This window comes from Trichosurus vulpecula, chromosome 4 (genome assembly GCF_011100635.1).
Source record: "Trichosurus vulpecula isolate mTriVul1 chromosome 4, mTriVul1.pri, whole genome shotgun sequence".
Lineage (NCBI taxonomy): Eukaryota > Metazoa > Chordata > Mammalia > Diprotodontia > Phalangeridae > Trichosurus > Trichosurus vulpecula.
This window is the reverse complement of record NC_050576.1, coordinates 74,489,329-74,498,662: the sequence shown is the minus strand read 5'-3', so window position 1 is coordinate 74,498,662 and position 9,334 is coordinate 74,489,329. Positions and strand designations below refer to the sequence as shown.

Below are 9,334 nucleotides of genomic sequence, written 5' to 3'. Positions count from 1 at the left end.
GAATGGATAAGCCAGAGGGACCTTTCCAGGAGCCTTAAAAAAATCATACCATGTAGATCATTGCCTATTCTGCCTATGCTGAGGACTTAACATCATGTCAGGCAGACTGAGAACCCACCATTTGGAGCCAGGGAGTGAAAAGATAATCATGGAATGGAAGGGGAGCATGGGAGAGCAGGAAATAGAAGCACACTGAGTGAATGTCCTGGGAATCAGCATCCTTTATTTCCCCAAATGAATGAATGAAATAAAAAGCTTTTATTAAGCTTGTTGCTGTTTGTCCTTCATTCTCCATGAGGACCATAACATCAGGGCGGTGATGTCTTGACTTGCAAGTGAATTGGATTTAAAGGAGGCAGGGCCATGCAAAGCCATCGTCAGCCTTACTCTCTCCTCTAGAGTCATCTGGGTCCAGTGCCAAGATACAGATCAGGAGGACTGGAGATGGCCCCCTTTTATTAAGCACTGTGCAAATATAAGTACATATACATATACATGTATATGTGTGTATGTGTATATACATACATACATATATAGTACTGGGTAAAGTACTGGGGATACTGATGGAAGTGCCAGTCCCTGCTCTCAAGAAGCCGACATTCTAACAGGGGGACACATCACCTAGGGGAGGTTTCAGCTGCAGCTCAGAGGGAAAGGTGCCAAGGTCCTTAGGGGGCAGCAGATGGTAAGGCATCTTCTTGAATTTCATTTCCATTGAGAAAATCCTATCAGGGGCAGGATGCTGCCCTCCTTCAGAAGGTCCTCTGCAAACCCACTTAATCTTCGCTCTACAACAGCCTGGGTCACCTCACCGACTCAGAGAGAGTGGGCTGGCACGAAATGCATGCCACAGCTGGCCTGATTGAATGTAATTAACAGTCTTCCTGCCCCTTTGCTCCCTGCCTCCACACCCTCAGGAGCACAAGTTAATTGAGTGGGACCTGAGCACCGGCTGATCTCAATTTTGTTGGATCCAGTTAAGCCCTTGTAGATGCTTTATTAACTCATAAAAATTGACAGAACGAGGTGGTGGTATGGGAAAGAGAGGGCCAGCAAAACGCCTGGCTCCTTTTCTTGCTGGTCAGTGGTACACAGATGATTCAAGAACAGAGAAAAGAGGAAACTTTTCCTTTAACTATCTACTGGAAGCTAGTGGGGCCCCAAACTCCAGGATAAGTGTTTTAATATATTGACTATTTAATATATTGATAAGGCTCAGGGTATTGGATGTAATGGGATACCCTAGGCATAACACTGTTCCAACCAGATTATTTCTCACTATAAGCCATTATTGACAACCATTTCATTTCTCAATGACATCGATGAGCCAGTATAGCCAAATTCTGCCATAGTGAGCCTGATCAAATCATCTGGATGTTAGACTGAGATTTGTTCTTCCTAACCTTTGCTTTGGCTCTGCGTTCTCTTCTCTCTGTCTCTCCTTTAAGCTAGGCTCCACCCAGGTAGCTTCCTAATTCATCCACCTCTTCCAAGAAACCAACTCCAGTCCACGTGCTTCTGACCCTCTCTTCTGAATTACCAAACCCCTCGTAAAGCCTACCATAGAGTTTAATATGGTCACATACAACCAAGGTAACAGCCATTTTTGGGGATCCAGACTGTGAGCGCAAGTGAAAATTGGGGGAGTAACCAATGTGGTTTGCCACACAAGGATCTTTGATTTCTTTAGCATGGGGGCACTCCACAGACGCAGAACGTTAACTCCTTTCATACTTTGGGAAATTATTTAGTCCATGAGGTTGTTGTGAAGATAGTATTTTGTAAATCTTAACAGAACTGTGGAAATGTGAACAATTACAACTACCACCACCACCACCACCACCACCACCACTAACACCACCACCACCACCACCACTACTACTACTACTAACACCACCACTAACACCACCACCACCACTAACACCACCACCACCACCACTACTACTACTACTACTACTACTAGTAGTAGTACTACTACTACTACTACTAGTAGTAGTACTACTAGTAGTAGTACTACTACTACTACTACTAGTAGTAGTAGTAGTAGTAGTAGTAGTACTACTACTACTACTACTACTACTACTACTACTACTGCTACTACTACTACTACCACTACTTCTCAAAGCCTTTTTATCTTGGCAGGATCTAATGGGACTTTCGCCCTGCTGGTATAGCCTTCATGAAACCAGAGGTACTTCCACGATTTGCTGAAACATGGAGGAAGGAGTAGAGGAAACAGATTTCTCTCGCTATGGTTTCATGTGTACGTTGTTTCCCAGGCTGGACTGGAAGTCGCTTTTGGACAAAGATAATGAGGTATACACCTGTATCTCCCATGGCCCTCCCATAGGCACATTATTGGTTGAGTTGGTTGGCTGTCAGACCCACCTCTGTCTTCCTCCATCACTGATCGTATACCTAGTGGGATTTGGAGACACCATTGCTTAAAGGAGGGGTTCTTAACTTGGGGCCCTTGAATTAAGATAGATAGATAAATAGATAGATAGACAGATAACTGCGTTTCCATGTGGTTGGCTTCCTTTGTGATCCTATGTAGTTTATTTTATGCATTTAAGGAAGGGGTCACCAGACTGCCAAGGACTCCATAATACACACAGAATGAAAAGAACCTCCGGCTTAGTGCCTTCTGCTCCTTACAGGGAGTTCTTTCTACACTTTAACTGTTGCCCTTGAGTAGGTTATTTAGCCTCTGTGTGTTTCATTTTCTCTCCAAATGCACCTGACAGCCAGAGCCATCTGGAAAGTGCTTGGAGATCTCAGAACAGCAGGCTTCTCATCCCAATGAATGCCAAGTAATCTGCGAGGCTGCATAAGACCCTGCCGTGTTCTTGTCTCTGCACTAGCAAGATGTCAACATCCTGGAAGAAACCCCAACAAGAACCTTAGGGATGGCAGGATTGACTTCTGAGGAAAGAGGACAAGAAAGAAATTGGCTAACGTGAGTGATAGGAGCTTTGTGGGACAGAGTGGTGGGGGAGTATCTGGGAAGCACGCAAGCACAGGAGTCATGCTTAGAGATCTTGAAGGGGGAGAATGTGAAATGAACTGGTTAAGTCAAAGAAATGTAGATTATCAGGAGCCTCTTATCATTGCACTTACACAGATATTATAATGAGCCTGGGAAATTCCCAATCCACAACAGAGCTGTAACTAGGGGCATGGGGTGGTGGGGTGGGGGTAGGGGAGATGTGGAAATTTACCTGCAGTGCAACCACTAGGGGGAAGTAGTATGCTCTGGACCAGTGCTATTGGAGCCCTTGAAATTTCAGTACCCTAGGACAATGCTCCAGTTACCATGCTCTTGTTGTAGTTCTGATGCATAGGGAGTCTTTCATGATGGATTGATGGGCTATATCCCTTCTCTCTCACTCATTTGTGTAGTCTGGCTTGTTGGTCCATATCACAGTAACTGTGTATCCTATTGAAGAGAAAGCTGCTATGAACTATAGTGGAAAGAATGCTGGATTTAGAATCAGAACCTGAGTTCAAATACCATTTCTGTCATTTACTGTCTTTGTGACCTCAGAAAAGTTACCCTCTCTGGGACTCAGTTTGTCAAATGACAGGGTGGCACTAGATAACCATTAATGTCCCTTTTATCTCTAGATCGATGGTCTCTGGTCCATGCCCAGATACAAAAGTGTTGATATGCTTTAGATGCTGATAATTGTTTCAGATCATTTGAACCCCCTTAAAGGCCAAAGCCTGAACTAACCAGCCAGAAGAAGAACCTCAGCTTACAGACATCCTTCTTTGTTCTCTGAGTAAACCCAGAGGATGCCTCTTCCTGTGTCAACAACTATGAGGTCAGAAGGAGATGGCTAAGAGCATTTTCCTCTGTTTATGGCCATTAAGGATGAGGCACCTTAACCCAAGACACGATCTTGAATAATGGGACTTTTCTTATCTTAATATTTTAAGGACATATACTATGTTATGTCATGTTAATGGTAAAGGAAACATAGATATCCTGGGTTGTAATTTCAATTGACACTTTGTCAACTCTCTTATCTTACTGTATTTACAACCTATTCAATTAAGAAAATTCCTTTTTCATACTATGGTTAAACATACACGGAGATCATAAATTTGAGTGACACAGACATCCTGAGTTGGGATTGTTCTTAATGTATTTAAGGCTTCACATTATTTTTATCAGTCAGAGTTAGAATCTGGCTCCATGTACATTCATGTTCCCTGGCTTCAGTAGCTTTAAGGAAATAAACAATATGAATTTATATACCACCCAGCCTGTTTGCCTCTTTTAACTAAATTTTCAGGTCAATAACACCCATTCATTGGTCTCCATTCTGTACTCGGTGTTCAGTCAAATCGACATTCTTTCTATTTCTCACACAGCACACTCCATCTTCTTTCTCTGTGCCTTTGTATTAGTTGTCCTCCATGCCTGGGATGGTTTGCCTCTTCACCTCTGTCTCAGAGTTTCTCTCTTCCTTCAATACACAGCTCAAGGTCCATCTCTTACAGGAAGCTTTTTCTGGTTCCCAAAAGAGCTAGTGCCCTCCCTCCCAAGCTTCCTTGTTTTTACCTGCTTTGTATTTATTTGAATTTATTCTGTACATATCTATATTTGCATATGTTGTCTCTCTTATTAGAATATATTCTCCTTGAGACCAAGAATAGTTTCGTTCTTTGAATCTCTAGCTCCTAGAATAAGGCCTGGTACACAGTAGGTGCTTAATAAATGCTTGTTGATTGGTATTTTCTTGTATAACCAATCCCTTTTTTCAGATACTTGATTGTTGAATTGGCAAGGGTGGGTAGGTTGGTGGTTTGTGTGGCAACCTCACTTTAACAGTGCTAAATTATGAGAGTACCCTGGCCAAGAGGATCTCATACCTTCCTTTGCAGGAGCCTCAAGGCTTGTAGTATGGCCCCCTTCTAGCGCTTGAATGAATCCTACAGTTATCTTCTACCTCTGCTCAGGAAGTGATTTTGTAACTCCATACTCATAGCATGGGAGATGAAAGGGATCTTGGAGGTCGATCACAAGCAGTGGGGCATAGTGGAAAGCGCTGTAACCTTCAGGTCGGGAGGTCTGAGTTGGAAGTTCTACTCCAGCACTTACCTCAGGAGTCATGTCACTGACCATGAAACTGCGGTGATGGTTTAGGGAGTTGGTGTTGGAGGAAAAAGAACCAGAATGAGAGGACAAGTCCTAGGAGAAGAATGATGAGGACCAGCGGAGAACGGGACTGCAGAAACCAAGGAGGGAGAGAATTTCAGAGAGGATGGTAAATAATGGCAAGAGCTGCAGAAAGGTTAAGGACAATAAAGACTGGAATGGATGAGTCACTGAAGTTCTTTGTGCCTCAGTTTCCTCAACTATAAAAAGAAGGGGCTTGAAATAATTGTTCTCTTTCACCTTGAAATCTGTGATCCTAGGATCTCTCTGTGCTTTGGTTTTTTCATCTGTAGAAGGGGAATGATACTTTACCTGCCTCGCCTCCTCAGATCACGGAAGGGATTCTAGGTTTTTGAGAGCTATAAAAATGCTTTAAAAACCTTTCAGTGTTTTATAAATGCTGTAAAATTCTCTACTAAGAAGAAGAAACTTCATTTCTTGATGGAAATGATCTAGGGAGTTGCCTTAGGCGAGAGAGGTTAAGTAATTTGTCCAGGGTTTCCAAGGTTGAATTTGAACCCAGGTCTTTTCAGCTCTAACTCTGCACTTTATCCACTATGTCACACACCCTCTGAATATTAACTTTCTAATTTCACAGTGGGAGAAGCCAAGGCTCCAAGAAATGACTTGCACAAAGCCTCATGGCTGATAAATGATGGAGTGCAGACTCAAACCCATGTCTTTTGATTCCAAGGCTAGTGTGCTTTCCATTACATCACATGGCCTATGGAAAAATTGGGAAGAAAAGATGGAATACTCTCTTGGCAGGGGCTTATGAATGAAGACGAATGAAATTAAATTCAGATAGATAGAAAAAGAGAAAAGAGGGGAAGGGTTTGGCAGCAGTTTGGAGCAATAAATTGTGCCCTGCTGATTACCTCTCCCTCTGAATATAGCCCAAGTGGAGCTTCAGGGGCAGACTGCGTTCTGAGACAGCAACAATGGCGTGCCTCCAGCCATATGCATCTGGAACATGGGCCTCTGGCTTTGTGCTTAATCGTTGTGCTCGGGCACAGCTGTACAGAGACACCAGCCAATGTAGGGTTTCTCAAGGCTATGCTCAAATTCCTTTTTCCCACCAGGCCCAGCACAGGAAGTCCTGAGCCGTTTTTCTTACACATCTGGGAGCAAGGCACTATTGACTTCTCCCTCAGTCAAAGGAGGGAAAGACTTCTTGGGTGTGTGCTAGATGGATAAGGATAGGAATATGAGCCTCTTCCTCAATGGGAATGAAGATACGTTTTTTTTTTTTTCCAGAGGAAGGCAGAGAAGAGCTTATATAATGAATCCTGCAGGACAGTGTTATAGTGAGTCAGGTTCTGGAATTGTGGGATTGATCAGATTTTGCCACTGGGAAGAAAACTCTGGATCAGTAATCACAGAAGGTATGAGGTTAGCCTTACTAAGAGATGCAGGCCTTGATTCAGAGCTAAGGGTCTAGGTAACAGCCCTGACCTCCCTGGAGTTTCTAGGTAGGTATGTAGCCACCCTACATGGTCCCAGCAGCAGTTACAGTTCTAATAAAGAAGCCCCTCTAACTGATTTCTTGTTAAAATGCTTCATTGCCTGAGTCTCCGCATCCCATAAACTCCAGTCAAATCATCATAGATTCACTAGAGGAAATGAGAAATGGGACCTCAGAAAAGATCTAATTTAGGAGTTAGCTACCAATGGCTTTCTAAGTCCATATTGCTGGTGCTTTGAAGCAAAATAAACAATGAACATTATATCCAGGGGTGTGCTGATAAAAGTTTAATAACTGGCTCTCTAAAACAAACAAACAAGAAACAAATCCTGTTTCCATGACACACTTGAAAATTTAATCTGCATTCACATTTTCTCCATCATTTTATTTTTTTTTTGATGAAAGGGTTCCGGAAATTTATTTAAAAGATAGTAAGAAAAACAAATATGGATTTTTTCCTTCTTTGTTAACCAAGAGACGAAAAAGAATATATACAAGTAGGGTGTCCTGAATCTCCATCTAAGTCATGTCATTGCTGTCCAAGGAAAGAAGCCATGGGGTCATCTGGCCTCTGGCGTTTCATCCTGTATGCCTCCATTTCCTCCTCGGTAGGTTCTCGGGTTTCATACATGCTATTGTAGGATCTTTTCCTCTCATCTAGCTGCAGGATCTCCTTGACATGGAGGAGGCGGGCCTCCTCAGCATTTAGTGCCTTTTTCAGCTTTTCATGTTTCTTCTTTTCTTCACCCTCACTGTCAGAACTACTCTTCCTGTGCTGCTGCTGCTGCTTTCTTCTTCTTCTTCCTTCTTCTTCTTCTTGTTCTTCTTGTTCTTGTTCTTGTTCTTCTTCTTCTTCTTCTTCTTCTTCCTTCTTCTTCTTCTTCTCCTCCTCTTTCTATTTCTCTTGGTCAAGCTCCATTAGACTTTTTGGTCTGCTTGTTTGCTCTTCTCCCACGGCATCACCAGGAATATATTCATCTGCATTAGCGATTTCCTTCCCAGCTTCTCCTGTACAGTAGGAAAACTTGACAAAGGAGTAACAGCACTTGTACCCCCATCTACTTTCTTTCCAATAGGAACCCCAGATATGTGTGTGATTGTTGATCTTGACATCCTCCTCATACTTAGAGCAGGCGATAGCTCGCTCTTGTCCTTTGATGACTGTTCTGTGTCTTGAATATTCCACATAGTCTTCTGTTTGAGCTAACAGTAACTCAGAGGGGGGAGCATCCAGGTGTTCTGGACCTCCATACTTCTCCAGGATGTTTTCTTTCTGTTGGTCTTTGAAATCTTCTTTCTTGACTTTAAATGATTTATACAGCAACTCCAGTTTTGTTGGATCTGCTTGGAGATGCACTTGAGACCTTTGTCATAAGCCTCCCAGGCAAACAACTGTGTTTGTGCCATTGAAATTGTATCTCCAGTGTATGGAATAAAATTGTCTCCTGCATAACTAACTTCATCAGGATTCTTTCGTGCATTGGCATAGGGATTCTCTTGCACTGCTCTTGTTTTTGGATCATAATAGGCAGAATCTGGATCTAAATTTCACAAGTAGTTAGCAATGTCTTCCCGAATCCTGAGATTCTGGACGTAATTCGTCTTTTAGAGTCAAAATTTTGTCCAGGCATATCAATGTCATCTGCATACTTATCTTCGATCTCATCTTCACTATTGTGGTCTCTTTCTGTTTGAGAATTTGGTTCTTCTCTCCATTGATGTTTTGGGGAATTCACCTGTTCCATTAACTTTCCTGAGGCTAATTCTCCCTGCAGCTTCTGAGCTTTCAGTGTACATTTAGCCAGGTCAACTTTGGCATATTCTTCCACAATCTTCATATGTTCCTCTGAGTTGTAGCCATTCCACCTATCTCTTTCACCATCATAGTCAAACATAAGCTGAGGTTGTATATGTTCATCTGGTGCTATGTCAATTCCTGTGAATTTGGTACCAACACATCTAAGTCTCTTAAAGCAGTCTTTTTTTTGGTGCAACATAGCCCCACAATTTTTACATGCTCCTTTGTGGAACTTTGTAGTCACAATATTCTCTTTTGCGCCCCTTTTATACCATTCTCCAGATGAACTGTACTCCTTTTGTTTCTCAGGTTGGGGTCTCTGATGCTTTAGTGTGGGTCTTTTTGATGGATCTATATATCATGGCACAGAGGAGATGTACTGCGGGATATGAAGACTGATATCTTTTCCTTCCTCATCTACCTCAGCTGGGGCATTACCCAGCTTTCTTTGTTCTTCCAGCTCCTTCTTCTTTCTCCAGTCTTCCCTTGTCATTTTCTTTGGCTCTTCCAAACCCACGTCATTTGATCCCCCTGGGGGGCCAGTGTTTATTGCTTCTGTAACAGCAGCCCACATGGCCCTGGTCATCTGGGGCGCCCCTAGGTCTGTCTAGGGGAAGACCCCAGAGGAACAACCCCGGGACTCCGACGCCAACTCCAACCGCCACGCTGACCCTGACCCGGACACACTTCTATGGCCACCCGAGCCTTATTTATATCCTGGAACTTCTGGGAACGTCCCACAAGCCACTGGGGCTGAGGTATCTTAAAGAGCCAGCACATGTTTACACTTGCCGCAGTGGCAGATGCGGGGTAGTGACTTTGTTCAATGTTGTTAAGTCCCTCCCCCTCCGTCCCTTCCACCTCCCATGATTTTCAACAGCTTGCGTGCCGATAGAAAGTTCAA

The 9,334-nt window shown here is 43.2% G+C and overlaps 1 pseudogene; it reads right to left on the bottom strand.

Annotated features, from left to right (window-relative positions):
* Positions 1 to 7,106: 7,106 nt before the first annotated feature.
* Positions 7,107 to 9,004, bottom strand: LOC118848395 (annotated as a pseudogene).
* Positions 9,005 to 9,334: the final 330 nt, after the last annotated feature.